We start from the raw sequence: 18,891 nt of genomic DNA on the forward strand, positions 1-18,891 counted from the left end.
CAAATGGAACCTAATGAAACTTAAAAGCTTTTTCACAGCAAAGGAGAACATAAACAAGATGAAAAGACAACTCTCAGAATTGGATAAAATATTTACAAATAAAGCAACTGAAAAAGGATTAATCTCCAAAATTTACATGCAGATCAACATCAAACAAACAAACAGCCCAATCCAAAAATGGGCAGAACGCCTAAATAGACATTTCTCCAAAGAAGATATACAGATTGCCAACAAACTCATGGAAGGATGCTCAACATCACTAATCATTAGAGAAATGCAAATCAAAACTACAATGAGGTATCACTTCACACCAGTCAGAATGGCCATCATCAAAAAGCTACAAATAATAAATGCTGGAGAGGGTGTGGAGAAAAAGGAACCCTCTTGCACTGTTGGTTGGAATGTAAATTGATACAGCCACTATGAAGAACAGTATGGAGGTTCCTTAAAAAACTAAAAGTAGAACTACCATATAACCCAGCAATCTCACTACTAGGCATATACCCTGAGAAAACCATAATTCAAAAAGAGTTATGTACCACAATGTTCACTGCAGCTCTATTTACAATAGCCAAGACATGGAAGCAACCTAAGTGTCCATCGACGGATGAATGGATAGAGAAGATGTGGCACATATATACAATGGAATATTACTCAGCCATAAAAATAAAGCAAATTGGGCTTCCCTGGTGGCGCAGTGTTTGAGAGTCCGCCTTCCGATGCAGGGGACATGGGTTTGTGCCCCGGTCCGGGAGGATCCCACATGCCGTGGAGTGGCTGGGCCCGTGAGCCATGGCCACTGAGCCTGCACGTCTGGAGCCTGTGCTCTGCAACGGGAGAGGCCATAACAGTGAGAGGCTCATGTACCACAAAAAAATAAATAAATAAAAATAAAGCAAATTGAGTTATTTGTAGTGAAGTGGATGGACCTAGAGTGTCATACAGAATGAAGTAAGTCAGAAAGAGAAAAACAAATACCGTATATTAACACATATATATGGAATCAAAAAAAATCATTCTGAAAAACCTTGGGGCAGGACAGGCATAAAGATGCAGGTGTAGGGAATGGACTTGAGGACATGGGGAGGGGGAAGGGTAAGCTGGGATGAAGTGAGAGAGTGACATGGACATATATACAGTACCAAATGTAAAATAGATAGCTAGTGGAAAGCAGCCACATAGCACAGGGAGATCAGCTCAGTGCTTTGTGACAACCTAGAGGTGTGGGATAGGGAGTGTAGGGCGGGAAATGCAAGAGGGAGGAGATATGGGGATATATGTATGCGTATAGCTGATTCACTTTGTTATAAAGCAGAAACTAACACACCATTGTAAAGCAATATACTCCAATAAAGATGCTTAATAAAAAATAGTAAACAATAAGCCTCTGATTAAACCTAACAAAAGATATGTAAAATTAACACAGTTATGGAATATTATCCTAACACAGCTATGGAATATTATCCTAATAGAGTTTTTATGAAAAGAAAAAATACATAGATATAAAAATAATTAGTGTAGAGGGGAAGATGGCGGAAGAGTAAGACGCGGAGATCACCTTCCTCCCCACAGATACATCAGAAATTCATCTACACGTGGAACAGCTCCTACAGAACACCTACTGAACGCTGACAGAAGACCTCAGACCCCCCAAAAGGCAAGAAACTCCCCACATACCTGGGTAGGGCAAAAGAAAAAAGAATAAACAGAGACAAAAGGATAGGGACGGGACCTGCACCAGTGGGAGGGAGCCGTGAAGGAGGAAAGGTTTCCACACACCACAAGCCCCTTCGCGGGCGGAGACTGCCGGTGGCGGAGGGGGAAAGCTTCGGAGTAGCGGAGGAGAGCACAGCAACAGGGGTGTGGAGGGCAAAGCAGAGAGATTCCGGCACAGAGGATCGGTGCCCTCAGGCACACACCAGCCCGAGAGGCTTGTCTGCTCGGCCGCCGGGGCGGGCGGGGCTGGGAGCTGAGGCTCGGGTATCGGCTTTCAGTCGGAGCGCAGGGAGAGGACTGGGGCTGGCGGCAGGAAGAGAGCCTGAAGGGGTTAGTGCACCACGGCTAGCCCGGAGGGAGTCCGGGGAAAGGGTCTGGAGCTGCCGAAGAGGCAAGAGGCTTTTTCTTCCCTTTTGTTTCCTGGTGCGCTAGGAGAGGGCATTAAGAGAGCTGCTTGGGGAAGCGCCGGAGACCGGCGCGAGCCGCGGCTAAAGGCGCGGACCCCGGAGACGGGAGTGGGACGCTGGGGCTGCTGCTGCTGCCGCCGCCGCGGGGCCTGTGTGCGAGTGCGGGTCACTGTCCGCCCCGCCTTCCGGGGGGCCTGTGCACCCCGCCACTGCCGGGGGCCCGGAACCCGGGGACGGCTTTCCCGGGAAAGCGCTCGGAGCGCCTCAGTCTGGTGCAACGTCACGCCGGCCTCTGCCGCCACAGGCCCGCCCCACACTGCGCGCCCCTCCCTCCCCTCTGCCTGAGTGAGCCAGAGCCCCCGAATCAGCGGCTCCTTTAAACCTGTCCTGTCTGAGCGAAGAACGGACGCCCTCCGGCGACCTATGCGCAGAGGCGGGGACAGTTCCAAGGCTGAGACCTGGGAGCTGTGAGAGCAGAGAAGAAACAGGGAAATCTCTCTGTGCAGCCTCGGAGGCAGCGGATTAAAGCTCCACGGTCCACTTGATGTGCCCTGCGTCTGTGGAGTGCATGAATGGACAGCGAATCATCCCAAATTGAGGAAGTGGACTTTGAGGACAAGATTTAAGACTTTCCCCCCTTTTTCCTCTTTTTACAACGAATTATCCCAAATTAAGGAGGTGGACTTAGCAAGATTTCAGACTTCTCGCCCTTTTCCTCTTTTTACAACGAAGTATCCCAAATTGAGGAGGTGGACTTAGAGAGCAAGATTTTTTATTTTTCCCCCTGCTCTCTTGTTGTGAATGTGTATGTGTATTCTTCTGTGTAAGATTCTCTCTGTATAACTTTGCTTCCACCATATGTCCCAGGGTTCTATCTGTCCGTTTTTTTTTCCAATAATTACTTTTAATTTTAATAACGCTACTATATTTCATACTTTATTCTATTTTACTTTACCTGCTCTTTCTTTTTTTCCTACCTTCCCTTCCTCCGTCCCTCCCTCCGCCCCTCCTTTCCTTCTTTCTCTCTTTCCTTCCTCCCTCCCTCCCTTCTTCCTTTCACTCTTTCTTTTTCTTTCCTTCCTCCCTCCCTCCCTCCCTCCTGTCTTTCTTTCCTTCCTCCCTCCCTCCCACCCCTCTTCCTTTCACTTTGTTTTTCTTTCCTTGCTCCCTCCCTCCCTCCCTTCTTCCATTCACTCTTCCTTTTTCTTTCATTCCTCCCTCTCTCCCTTCTTTCTTTCTTTCTTTCTTTCTTTCCATCCTTCCTCCCTCCTTCCTTTCTCTCTTTCTTCCTTCCTTCCTTCCTTTCTTTCCTTCTTCCTTTCTTTCTCTCTCTCTTTCTTTCTTCTACTAATTCTTTCTTTCTACTTTTTCTCCCTTTTATTCTGAGCCGGGTAGATGAAAGACTCTTGGTGCTGCAGCCAGGAGTCAGTGCTGTGCCTCTGAAGTGGGAGAGCCAACTTCAGGACACGGGTCCACAAGAGACCTCCCAGCTCCACATAATATCAAGCAGCGAAAATCTCCCAGAGATCTCCATCTCAACACCAGCACCCAGCTTCAGTCAACGACCAGCAAACTACAGGGCTGGTCACCCTATGCCAAGCAACTAGCAAGGCACGAACACAACCCCACCCATTAACAGAGAGGCTGCCGAAAAACATAATAAGGCCACAGGCACCCCAAAACACACCAGCAGACGTGGACCTGTCCACCAGAAAGACAAGATCGAGCCTCAACCACCAGAACACAGGCACTAGTCCCCCCCACCAGGAAGCCTACACAACCTACTGAAACAACCTTAGCCACTGGGGACAGACACCAAAAACAACAGGAACTACGAATCTGCAGCCTGCAAAAAGGAGACCCCAAACACAGTAACATAAGCAAAATGAGAAGACAGAAAAACACACAGCAGGTGAAGGAGCAAGATAAAAACCTATCAGACCTAACAAACGAAGGGGTAATAGGCAGTCTACCTGAAAAAGAATTCAGAATAATGATAGTAAAGATGATCCAAGATTCTATATCCAAGATCCAAAATCTTGGAAATAGAATAGACAAAAAGCAAGAAACAGTTAACAAGGACCTAGAAGAACTAAAGATGAATCAAGCATCAATTAAAAACACAATAAATGAAATGAAAAATACTCTAGATGGGATCAATAGCAGAATAACTGAGGCAGAAGAACGGATAAGTGAGGTGGAAGATAAAATAGTGGAAATAACTGATGCAGAGCAAAATAAAGAAAAAAGAATGAAGAGAACAGAGGACAGTCTCAGAGACCTCTGGGACAACATTAAACGCACCAACATTCGAATTATAGGGGTTCCAGAAGAAGAAGAGAAAAAGAAAGGGACTGAGAAAATATTTGAAGAGATTATAGTTGAAAACTTCCCTAATATGGGAAAGGAAATAGTTAATCAAGTCCAGGAGGCACAGAGAGTCCCATACCGAATAAATCCAAGGAGAAATATGCCAAGACACATATTATCAAACTGTCAAAAATTAAACACAAAGAAATCATATTAAAAGCAGCAAGGGAAAAAAAACAAATAACACACAAGGGAATCCCCATCAGGTTAACAGCTGATCTCTCAGCAGAAACTCTACAAGCCAGAAGGGAGTGGCAGGACATAATTAAAGTGATGAAGGAGAGAAACCTGCAACCAAGATTACTCTACCCAGCAAGGATCTCATTCAGATTTGATGGAGAAATTAAAATCTTTACAGACAAGCAAAAGCTGAGAGAGTTCAGCACCACCAAACCAGCTTTACAACAAATGCTAAAGGAACTTCTCTAGGCAAGAAACACAACAGAAGGAATATACCTACAATAATGAACCCAAAGCAATTAAGGAAATGGGAATAGGAACATACATATCAATAATTACCTTAAATGTAAATGGACAAAATGCTCGCACCAAAAGACACAGACTGGCTGAATGGATACAAAAACAAGACCTATATATATGCTGTCCACAAGAGACCTGCTTCAGACCTAGAGACACATACAGATTGAAAGTAAGGGGATGGAAAAAGATATTCCATGCAAATGGAAATCAAAAGAAAGCTGGAGTAGCAATTCTTATATCAGACAAAATAGACTTTAAAATAAAGACTATTAGAAGAGACAAAGAAGGACACTACATAATGATCAAGAGATCGATACAAGAAGAAGATATAACAATTGTAAATATTTATGCACCCAACATAGGAGCACCTCAATACATAAGGCAAATACTAACAGCCATAAAAGGGGAAATCAACAGTAACACAATCATAGCAGGGGACTTTAACACCCCACTTTCACCAATGGACAGATCATCCAAAATGAAAATAAATAAGGAAACACAAGCTTTAAATGATACGTTAAACAAGATGGACTTAATTGATATTGATAGGACATTCCATCCAAAAACAACAGAATACACATTTTTCTCAAGTGCTCATGGAACATTCTCCAGGATCATATCTTGGGTCACAAATCAAGCCTTGGTAAATTTAAGAAAATTGAAATTGTATCAAGTATCTTTTCCGACCACAATGCTATGAGACTAGACATCAATTACAGGAAAAGATCTGTAAAAAATACAAACACATTGAGGCTAAACAATACACTACTCAATAACGAAGTGATCACTGAAGAAATCAAAGAGGAAATCAAAAAATACCTAGAAACAAATGACAATGGAGACACGACGACCCAAAACCTATGGGACGCAGCAAAAGCAGTTCTAAGGGGGAAGTTTATAGCAATACAATCCCACCTTAAGAAACAGGAAACATCTCGAGCAAACAACCTGACCCTGCACCTAAAGCAATTAGAGAAAGAAGAACAAAAAACACCCAAAGCTAGCAGAAGGAAAGAAATCATAAGGATCAGATCAGAAATAAATGAAAAAGAAATGAAGGAAACGATAGCAAAGATCAATAAAACTAAAAGCTGGTTCCTTGAGAAGATAAACAAAATAGACAAACCATTAGCCAGACTCATCAAGAAAAAAAGGGAGAAGACCCAAATCAATAGAATTAGAAATGAAAAAGGAGAAGTAACAACTGACACTGCAGAAATACAAAAGATCATGAGAGATTACTACAAGCAACTCTATGCCAATAAAATGGACAACCTGGAAGAAATGGACAAATTCTTAGAAATGCACAACCTGCCAAGACGGAATCAGGAAGAAATAGAAAATATGAATAGACCAATCACAAGCACTGAAATTGAAACTGTGATAAAAAATCTTCCAACAAACAAAAGCCCAGGACCAGATGGCTTCACAGGCGAATTCTATCAAACATTTAGAGAAGAGCTAACACCTATCCTTCTCAAACTCTTCCAAACAATTTCAGAGGAAGGAACACTCCCAAACTCATTCTATGAGGCCACCATCACCCTGATACCAAAACCAGGCAAGGATGTCACAAAGAAAGAAAACTACAGGCCAATATCACTGATGAACATAGATGCAAAGATCCTCAACAAAATACTAGCAAACAGAATCCAACAGTACATTAAAAGGATCATACACCATGATCAAGTGGGGTTTATTCCAGGAATGCAAGGATTCTTCAATATATGCAAATCAATCAATGTGATACACAATATTAACAAGTTGAAGGAGAAAAACCATATGATCATCTCAATAGATGCAGAGAAAGCTTTCGACAAAATTCAACACCCATTTATGATAAAAACCCTGCAGAAAGTAGGCATAGAGGGAAGTTTCCTCAACATAATAAAGGCCATATATGACAAACCCTCAGCCAACATTGTCCTCAATGGTGAAAAACTGAAACCATTTCCACTAAGATCAGGAACAAGACAAGGCTGCCCACTCTCACCACTCTTATTCAACATAGTTTTGGAAGTTTTAGCCACAGCAATCAAAGAAGAAAAGGAAATAAAAGGAATCCAAATTGGAAAAGAAGTAAAGCTGTCACTGTTTGCAGATGACATGATACTATACATAGAGAATCCTAAAGATGCTACCAGAAAACTACTAGAGCTAATCAATGAATTTGGTAAAGTTGCAGGATACAAAATTAATGCACAGAAATCTCTGGCATTCCTGTACACTAATGATGAAAAATCTGAAAGTGAAATCAAGAAAACACTCCCATTTACCATTGCAACAAAAAGAATAAAATATCTAGGAATAAACCTACCTAAGGAGACAAAAGACCTGTATGCAGAAAATTATAAGACACTGATGAAAGAAATTAAAGATGATACAAATAGATGGAGAGATATACCATGTTCCTGGATTGGAAGAATCAATATTGTGAAAATGACTCTACTACCCAAAGCAATCTAAGATTCAATGCAATCCCTATCAAACTACCACTGGCATTTTTCACAGAACTAGAACAAAAAATTTCAAAATTTGTTTGGAAAAACAAAAGACCCCGAATAGCCAAAGCAATCTTGAGAATGAAAAATGGATCTGGAGGAATCAGGCTCCCTGACTTCAGACTCTACTACAAAGCTACAGTAATCAAGACAGTGTGGTACTGGCACAGGAACAGAAAGATAGATCAATGGAACAGGATAGAAAGCCCAGAGATAAACCCACACACATGTGGTCAACTTATCTTTGATAAAGGAGGCAGGAACGTACAGTGGAGAAAGGACAGCCTCTTCAATAAGTGGTGCTGGGAAAACTGGACAGGGACATGTAAAAGTATGAGATTAGATCATTCCCTAACACCATACACAAAAATAAGCTCAAAATGGATTAAAGACCTAAATGTAAGGCCAGAAACTATCAAACTCTTAGAGGAAAACATAGGCAGAACACTCTATGACATAAATCACAGCAAGATCCTTTTGGACCCACCTCCTAGAGAAATGGAAATAAAAACAAAGATAAACAAATGGGACCTAATGAAACTTCAAAGCTTTTGCACAGCAAAGGAAACCACAAACAAGAACCAAAGACAACCTTCAGAATGGGAGAAAATATTTGCAAATGAAGCAACTGACAAAGGATTAATCTCCAAAATTTATAAACAGCTCATGCAGCTCAATAGCAAAAAAACAAACAACCCAATCCAAAAATGGGCAGAAGACTTAAATAGGCATTTCTCCAAAAAAGATATACAGACTGCCAACAAACACATTAAAGAATGCTCAACATCATTAATCATTAGAAAAATGCAAATCAAAACTACAATGAGATATCATCTCACACCAGTCAGAATGGCCATCATCAAGAAATCTAGAAATAATAAATGCTGGAGAGGGTGTGGAGAAAAGGGAACACTCTTGCACTGCTGGTGGGAATGTGAATTGGTACAGCCACTATGGAGAACGGTATGGAGGTTCCTTAAAAAACTAAAAATAGAACTACCATATGATCCAGCAATCCCACTACTAGGCATATACCCTGAGAAAACCATAATTCGGAAAGAGACATGTACCAAAATGTTCATTGCAGCTCTATTCACAATAGCCCGGAGCTGGAAACAACCTAAGTGTCCATCATCGGATGAATGGATAAAGAAGATGTGGCACATATATACAATGGAATATTACTCAGCCATAAAAAGAAACGAAACTGAGCTATTTGTAATGAGGTGGATAGACCTAGAGTCTGTCATACAGAGTGAAGTAAGTCAGAAAGAGAAAGACAAATACCGTATGCTAACACATATATATGGAATTTTTTTTTAAATGTCATGAAGAACCTAGGGGTAAAACGGGAATAAAGACACAGACCTACTTGAGAATGGACTTGAGGATATGGGGAGGGGGAAGTGTAAGCTGTGACAAAACGAAAGAGAGGCATGGACATATATACACTACCAAACGTAAGGTAGATAGATAGTGGGAAGCAGCCGCAGAGCACAGGGAGATCAGCTCGGTGCTTTGTGACCGCCTGGAGGGGTGGGTTGGGGAGTGTGGGAGGGAGAGAGATGCATGAGGGAAGGGATGTGGGCACAGATGTATATGTATGACTGATTCACTTTGTTATAAAGCAGAAACTAATAAAAAAAAGTAAAAAGAAGAAAAAATAATAATAATTAGTGTAATATTTTGATATATTTCCTTCCAGATGCTTTTTTTTTTTTTTTTTTTTCCGTACGCGGGCCTCTCACTCTTGTGGCCTCTCCCATTGCGGAGCACAGGCTCCGGACGCACAGGCCCAGCGGCCATGGCTCATGGGCCCAGCCACTCCACGGCATGTGGGATCTTCCCGGACCGGGGCACGAACCCGTGTCCCCTGCATCAGCAGGCAGACTCTCAACCACTGCGCCACCAGGGAAGCCCTTTCCAGATGCTTTTACATAAAATGGAATTACACAATGCATGCCATTATGAAATCTACTCTTTTGGTTTGACATGATAAGACTATTTTTACAAGTCAATGAACCTTAAAAATCATAATAATGGCTATATGGTATTATTCAATGAAAAATAAGTCAATATCTCAAAAAATAGATAATTTTATTTGAGCCAAATTGAGGATTATAACCTTAAAACAGCCTCTCAGAAAACTCCTAGAACTGTTTCACCCATTAGAAGTCAAAGCACAGCTATATAAGTTTTTTGAGATAGAGGGCTATACATTAGATGACGTATTATTGACAGTTTACACAATCCAGGTCTAAGCGTCATCATAGGTTACCGTGGCCTGTTACGAGATTAAGAAAAGGGACTTCACTGGTGGCCCAGTGGTTAAGACTCCATGCTTCCATTGTAGGGGGAATGGGTTTGATCCCCGGTTGGGGAACTAAGATCCTGCGTGGTGCGGCCAAAAAAAAAAAAAGAAAAAAAGGGCCTCCCTGGTGGCGCAGTGGTTGAGAGTCCGCCTGCCGATGCAGGGGATACGGGTTCGTGCCCCGGTCTGGGAGGATCCCATATGCCGCGGAGCGGCTGGGCCCGTGAGCCATGGCCGCTGGGCCTGCGCGTCCGGAGCCTGTGCTCCGCAACGGGAGAGGCCACAACAGTGAGAGGCCCGCATACCGCAAAAAGAAAAAAAAAAAAAAAAAAAAAAAAAAAGATTAAGAAGGAATATTATCCTTTAAAAAGTTGTCTTGTTGGTGCTAGGAGACTTTTTATTGTTGAGCAAGTATTTCTGCCGATGGGGAAGGTCTGGTTGATGCATAATGCAGTTACACAATGCATAGTAGAGGGGAGAAAGTAGGTCAAAGGGCAGAAAAAAATTTTTATGTTAATTTTTTCTTGTCTTGCCATAAAATATCAATATAAATTTTATTTCACACTTTATATGGATATACAATAATTTATCGAGTCTATTTCTTGGCTATTACAACATTTTCAAATTTTTGATGTTAAAAGCAATGATGTGAGAATATTGTCAGTTTATTTCTATGGATACAATTCTAGAAGAAAAATTGTGGATCAAAGAAAATTACATATTTTAATATACATGTTACTGAAAAAGTTACAACAATTTAAATTTTGAGAACTCCCCTTTTCACACACTTTTATCTAAATTCGAAATTATCATTTTATATCTTTGTCGAGTGAAAATTAGTGTATCATGGTTACCTTAAATTGCATTTCCTTAATTGCTAGTGCATTTCAACAATTTTTTATACACGTACTCACAATATGAATTTTCAATTGCCTACTCATATCCTTTGCCCATTTTTCTACTGATATGTTTGTTCAAGTGGTTTTGAAAGATAAATCTAGTTAGGATATTCTAAAGAGATTGAGGCATGTGTGCCTCCTGACTGTAACTGAAGGGAAGTAAGATTTCCGAACCATAAATCTTCATTTCATTTATATTGCTGTAAAGCTGCAGCTTGTTTTGTTTAGGACCAGAATGATACTGTGGCCAGAAGAACAATATACTAAAGTAATTTCAATTTTTAACGCAACATAGTCAATAATCATGGTCCATGTAGTCAAAAGCCATTTCAATTTTTAAACCCAAGTCTTTTACTCTGTTTCTTGAACGCTGTGAAAGAAAATGGATATATAAAGTGACTAATAGTATTTGTTAAAATTTTTCTTTTTTCCTCTCCCATCCATTCTCTCATTTTAGTGCCTTTTGACCCTAATTTCTCTCTTCAAAGCCACATAAAAACTCCTCCTAGTGCAGGCAACATTTGTTCCTATCCCTTCCCTCTGTCTCACTACTATTTATCATGTGTTGTGCAACTGTAATTAAAAACAAAATCTCAGGAGTGCCCTGGCTGTCCGATGGTTAGGGCTCCACGCTTCCACTGCATGAAGCCCAGGTTCGATCTCTGGTTGGGGAACTAAGGTCTCACAAGTTGTGCAGCAAAAAAAAAAAAAAAAAAAAACCTCAAAAAACAACACTCCTGCCAACTCAGATATCCTCTCCACAAAGGTAGAAGGGAAAGAAAACAGTTTTATTATTGAATAAGCATTAAACCTGAATGTTACGCACATCACAGGTAATCCACTAAAAGACTGCAAAGACCAAAAGAAATCTCACCCTTTTATATAGACAGGCATATTCAACACATTACGTTCATGTTCTTAAGCTAAATGACAACTAGTCCTCAAGTAGGAACTTGAGAGCACCATTTGTCACACATTGTCCATCCTAGATTCACTTGGTAATTGAGGTGACCATTTGTGTTACACAATTGGCTTTATCCAGAGGAGAAACAAACCTCTCAGATCTTTATAGCAGGAGGTAGTTTTGAAGTGAGGCACCCACAGAAACTAGGCTCCTACCCTCAGAGGGGGAAAATGCTCTACTGTCCCTGAGGAAGTTTTCCGGAGGTGATTAAAACACATTTAGACTAACAGTCAGTGTCCTCAAGCTCCAATCCTACTTCTGCAATTAATTTGCTAAGTGCTCTTGGGGCAAAGTAATTTAACTTCTGTAAATCTAAGTTTCTTCCTCAGAAAACTGAGAGAATAATTATTATGTAGTTCCTTCCAACTACAAAGTTCTGTTTTTCATGAGAAAATAAATGGTAATGGATTCTACAAACAGATGCCCTAGTAAACACTGAAGTGGACAAATTTCCACAAAATTGAAACATGACTTCAGATAATGAAGAGAAGCAGCTGAGAAGGTAGAGAAGCAGAAGGACCAGTTTTTCTCATCCAGAACGACGTGGAGCCATTGACTTAGAACCACCAACAGCCATGAAGCAGCAGGCACAAACTATGCTGGGAAATGATTACCAAATCTCTGTGCACTGAATTCTACTAAATTACATTTCTGATCCTCCAGCCATATCCTGAAAAGTCATCAGTTCAATCATCTGGCACAGGATAATAATGATATCTAAATTATAAAACAAGTTTAAACACAAATACATAAATATAATGTTCTTATCTTATACATTAAGGGTTGTTCTGTTCTTTATTCCCTAATTTGTCAGTAAATCTAAATAATATATATGTTAAATAAATGTAATTAGGTGTATCACTTATCTACTGCACAATAATGCTGTATAACAAACACCCACAGTGGCATTCAACAACGGATATTTATTTAGCTCAGAGTCTGGATTTGAACAGATCTGGCTGAGCTCATGCATGGATGCATGGTCCACTAAAGATCAGCTGATGTACGAATCCTCAGCTGGGAGAACTGGGAGAACACAACTCTGCTCCAGGTATCTCTCACCATCCAGCAAGCCAACCTGAGCAATCTCCTCAAAGATGAGGCAAGAGTGGCAAATGAAGGCTCCCTTCAGCCTCTGCCTTTTCACTTTGCCAAGTTCTTAACGTGATAGACTCATCTTGGTTTGCCTGGCCTTTCCCAAATCCAGGAAGCCCCCTCAACTCCAGGCAAACCAGGGCTGTTGGTCACCTTGTAATGGAAAGTGGGGTCTGGCTGCTCGCCGCTCAAAAGCCCATAAGGAGGCAAGGTTGGTGGAAAGGAAAGTTTGCTTTATTTTGGATTCCGACAACTGGGGGTGGGGGGGACGGTGGACTCCTGTCCAAAGGCCGACTCCCCCCGCCCCCAACAATCAGGGGGCAAGAGCTTTTATAGACAGAGGGAGGGGACTACATGCAGAAACAGCACAGTCAGCTCTGACAGCCTTGAAATTGGTCATCGGTGGTCTGACCAGCATCATCTTGATTGTTTTAAGTACAGTTAATCTTCAGTCCCATGGTCAGTTTGTTCCCATTTCTTTGAGGCCAATTCTCGGACTTGTGGCAGCTAATGTCATGGCAGCTAACATCTTCCATGTGGTGGAGGTTTCAATACCTATAAGACAGCTCACAGGATATGGCTCAGAATATTATCTATAGCCCTTGAGAGGAAACTAAAGGTCCTTGACTATGCTTAATGACTAAACTATTATTATTTAGTCTTGTTGGACTGTTTTCCTTTGTTTTTGCATTTTCTCACTTCTCTGATTAAACTTATTCTTTGGCTAAAGTTTTTGTTCACAGATAAAAGGCAGGCTGAAGACATGGCGGGGGAAGGAACAGAGGGTCCTGCTTCCTTTCAACCTTACAACTACCCATTGGACAAAGCAAGTAAAGTGGCCCAGCCCAGAGTCAGAGTGGGAGAGCCCTACAAATTTACATAGCAAAGAGTGTGGATAGAGAGAGTCATTAATGCCATCAGTCTACCACACAAAGTTTTTAATTTCTTGCTGCCTGAGTGTTCTATTCTTGAGTTTCCAATAAAACAATCCACAGGGATGGTTTGTGTCCCATGCTTATGATTCCACCTGGCTAAGGTGTGGCTTTTGCATTGCAAAAGTAGGGAAGTACAAAGCTCTTGACTTGATATTAAAACTGTCTGACCCAGTAAAATGATGTCTAACCTAGAGGCTTCAGACCTACGGAGATAAGCCCTTTGAATGTTCCTCCTCAAAAACACAGATCAAATACGTTCTGGCTTAACCTATTAATAATGTTCTCATTAACAAGAGACCTGCTAGAACTCACCAGTGTATCTCCAAATTAAAGAACTTTACTTTGACCTAACCTACAAAACTAATTAACAAAGGTGTATGAGACCCTTCCTCCTCAAAAAAAATTAAAAGTTTACTCTACCCATATGGTCAAATCACATAAACTTTCCTGTGAAGTGTGTAGCATTAGGCACATATTTCAGAGAAAAAAGAACATTCCATAGTTTAAAACATGTAAATCTAATATTCATTTGTGGTCCATCCAGTTGTTATTTCAACAGATGTGAAGAAGGCTTATCAGCTCCACATCTGAGCAATTTTTTCTTTTCTGTATTCTTACTAAAGTCTCTATTGACCACAAGGATCTCATAGAACCTCTTTTAGGGAATATAATATCATTAGTCATCTAATTTGGGTGGGATAATTTTTTGGTATCTCGTTTAATCCTCATAATAACCTCATACAATTTACTAATATCCATCCTTCATCTTTTTTTTTTTCTATTTCAGAAACTTGAGAATGAGAAAACTGTTATCTTGTTCTTTGGGATTATTCTGGTCTTTCTTTCAACTGTCCTTAAATATTTAATGATTATGTTTCCAGGAAAGGAGATAATGTGTTATTAAGAATAATTCTCAATGACTATGTTTCTAAATCATAAGCAAGACCTGAGATGTCCCTAATAGTACATGTGAAAAACATACAAACTCCTACTCAGCACAAGGATTTTGTCACCATAGTCCCTTGTTATCTCCCATAATCCTCAGCTTTGACAGCAATAAAAGCTAGATCTTCATACATCTGTCAATTTATATAATATTGAGACTCTATTGACAATATTTATTAAATATGGTTACTGATTTTTTGCAAAGAAAAAAAGTAATATATTCTGTCCTTTCCACAATAAAAAATCAGGGAAATAAGCAAATCTGTAAAATGTAATAAAATTATAAAACAGATTATATGTTGTCTTATATATTATATATGACTATATCTTATACATTTTAATATATATTGTATATATAAATTACCTATGTTTACTATTGTATTATTATTGTGTTTTGTATACAGTTATGGATTGTATTATTATTATTATATTATATGTAAAAATCATGACAAATGTGACACCTTAAATCAGTGGGGAAAGGATAGGTAAGTCAATAAGTGGTATTAGAAAATTATCTAAACTTATGAACAAATAAATTCTAGAATGCTTAAAGATTTAAATGTCAGCATAAAAAATAAGTGATAATAAGTGATAATAAAAATAAGTGAAAATATAGAAAAACATATATAAATATCAGGGTGGGACAGGATTTTGCAATATAATATAAAATCATAATAATATGCAATGGGCAAGAAAAGCAGCAATTCTGTTTCCAAAATATTACTGTTAAAAATAGATGATACCAAAAATGAAGGAGGGCTCTGAAGATTTTATCAAATTATCCCCAGTACCTCCAGTCCACTGGCACAGCTATTTGACTGTATGGTGATGAGGGGATGGGTCAGAATAGATCCATCCATACCTATGAGATTACCCATGATGTGCTAGGCACCATGGCAGATTCTGGGAATGATGAGATTATCCCATATTATGATGGAAAAACTTGGAGTCTTGTGAATCAGATAGATTTCTGCTCATAAGACAGGGAGCTCTGGATAGGCAGGGAGACTCAGAAGGTACCAACCCTGAAATTGGATATATATCTTCAAGTAGAAAAATATATATCAAAGTTATTGGAAATGATGAATATCAGAATAATAATCTAAAAATCTAAAGATCTGCTTAGATTTTACTCTGCTCATGAGTATGTTAGAAATTTTCCTGTGATCCTAACAAATAATTTGTTTTCCCTTAACCTCAGTGACCTTAAGATCAGTTCTTCTTGTACCATTACAACAGTCTATCAAGCAGTTTCATAGTCATAAGACAGTTATCCAAGTCATAGATCACACTATGACCTGGAATATATGTATTCATCTTATGTGCTAGAACTGCTTAGGTCTACTCTGTAAATTTTCCTGAGCTGAACTCTTTCTAGAATATACTAAATCTCTCACCTTTCTGGGGTCTAGGAATTCATGAAAAATTCTCCTAAGGTTTCATGAATCTTGTGCTGGCAGTTTTGCATTCTCATAAAGAGATTTGCCTTGTATAAACTCCTCAGAAAATTTTCTTTTACAAGTTTGTAAGTATATAGCTTCTCAAAGACTTTGGTTAAGAAAATTAGGCAATTGCTTTCTTAAGTACATATGCTGTATATAATGGAAACAGCATTAGCCTGAGAGTGAAAAAACCTGGATCCTTGTTTCAGAAAAGTCACTAGCCTGTATATCATTAGACAGTATCTTACACATAGCAGGCACTCAGTAAATGCCTAGGGAACTGGAGCTGCTAGGCCATTATTGTGAAGGATTTTGATGTTGTAACGCTACCACCTAGTGGGAAATCTGACCAGAAAAAAAATTCAAGGTACTGCTAAAAACATCCTTTGAACATCTTTGAATCAAAATATTTGAGGTCTATTTTTAAACAACAGCCAAATGATAACGCAGAATTTCTTGATAGTTGGAGTCACAATATATGAATAGGTGATATATGAAAAAAGACATTTGTGGTCAAGTAATTTTGGAAAACCCTGGAAAAAACAAAAATAAACAAGCTTTTTTAAATGTTAGGCTTCTCAGAGCATTTTTACCTTATAATGTTCACCTTGTAATGTTTTTAGAATTGAGGATTTGACCTATAATTGATGCGTATATTTCATGTAGCAATAGACTTTTCTCCAAAAGTTATTAATCAATGGCAAGACTTAAAATCGCACCTACATGGGACTTCCCTGGTGGTCCATTGTTTCAGACCTTGCTTCCACTGCAAGGGTATGGGTTTGATTCCCAGTCGGAGAACTAAGATCCTGCTTGCCACGCCGCCAAAAAAAAAGATAAGATAATTTACACCTACACTTTTATTGAGGATAAATATAGCAATTTGCAGATCTCACAACCTTTATTTGAATACTGGTCTTTTTTCTTGGAGCATCCCATAGGAATATGTTCCACATAACACATTGCTATCATAGATCAAATTTAAAATGTTGATCTAGTTATACTGATAAATTATCATGATAAATTTGTTAGTTGCACAATTATTTTGGCACAATTATTTTTGCTGTGCAAATCTGTTTCACCTTTGTGATCTGTTCAATGGCTTGAAGCCCAGAATTAGAGCAGCTGGAAAAAGTAAAACCTGGCTAAAAATACTAAATTTAGTAGGGTCATAGGAATATGTCCTATAGAAGAACAGTGAGGATATAGGGACTCATCTTTTTAATCTCAAATTGTGCACCAGGGCACCCCGGGGCACGGCAGTAAACTTATAGGGTTAATGCAAGATATGTTAAATTTTCAAGTGAAACATATCTTGACCTCTGTTGAATACTGCATTAACTATTAGCCCAAGGTAGTTCAGTTTCACCATTACTTCACACTACATTCCTTTAATTGACATCATATCTTGTGAAGCTTGAGTTTTCTATAGTTACTGTGATACAAAAAAAAAAAAAGGCTGTTTGAAAATCAATTGGAATTATTACCTTTTTTTTTTTTTTTCCACCATGAACCAAGAAAGTTTGAGAACCTCTGGATTAATCCATTCACTATTTAACAAACTTTTGAGAATTGACCAGATACAAGGCATTGTTTTGAAAGCTGGCAATAACAGCAATAAAGCAAAACAAAATCCCTACTCTTCTGGAACTTACATTTTAGAAAGGAAAGACAGATAATAACAACTTAATATGCATTACCAATGTGGTATGAAGAGCAATTTATTGCTGCCCAATTCTGCTTTGTTTCCACTAATCTTGTTCAAAAATCTCTGATGGATTCCCACTACCTATCAAATAAAATTTAAAGTTCTTAACCTGGCCTTCAAGTCCCTCCACAATGCATTCAATAATTCAGTGGTTAAAATTTCTGCCATGAAATTCCTTGATATATAGGTTTTTTACATACTGCCTTACAGACAGTCACCTATGTGAATGTATCATCTTCCTTATTAGGATATAAATTACTTGAGGGAAGGGACAGACTCTCATTCAATTTTATATTCCTTTCAAGATCAATATAGTTCCTTTTCTATGGAAATCACTCATTAAATAATTGTTGAATAAATGAAAGACACTAGATAATAACATTGTACAACAAACAGGACCACTTCAATTCCGAACCTCACTAGAGATTATTCATGTACATAAATTTCTTGAGGACTAATCCAATCTTCTCCACTTACTCAGTGGATATCCAAAATTGCATTCTTACATACCCATTCCTTTGGGTTAGGATTTCCAGTTCAATGAGAATATACCTTGAAAATCCTCTTAACCTTTTTTGCCTTCCTAGAAATTCACTTTCTTAAATCTAAATTGTGAACAGTTTTATGCATTCAGTAAATACTTGTGGGTTGGCAAATATCATCAATTACTTTTCTTGAACTGACAGGCTCACATTGCTCGTTTTCAAGAAAATTATGTTAATACCCAAGTCAAAATAAACATAGCTTTGTGTCAGTTGTTCTTCCAAGTAAATATTGGTTTCAAGGAAATGCTGCTTTTCAGCTTACAACTCAAGTGCTTTTCTTCAAGCTAACAATCATACTTGAGTAACCAGCAGAAGTACTTTATGCCTACTGCATATTTCAGCACAAAGAGTATTAAAAGTTTGCTCTTGAGGGTTAAAAATTAATAAAATTATTAACTTTTACTGTTTCATTAAGTGAAAAAATACTCGTGGGTTGGAAAAGAATGAATTAATAAGTAGATGAGTAATAGTGAGGAGGATGATTCCACAATTAACACAAAATACAGAACGTATGCCAATCCAAAGATTACAAGACCTAGCTGGCTATCACTTTCCACTAGACATAGACAATCC

Source organism: Mesoplodon mirus (genome assembly GCF_964341445.2).
Source record: "Mesoplodon mirus genome assembly, chromosome: 11".
In the NCBI taxonomy this organism is placed as follows: domain Eukaryota; kingdom Metazoa; phylum Chordata; class Mammalia; order Artiodactyla; family Ziphiidae; genus Mesoplodon; species Mesoplodon mirus.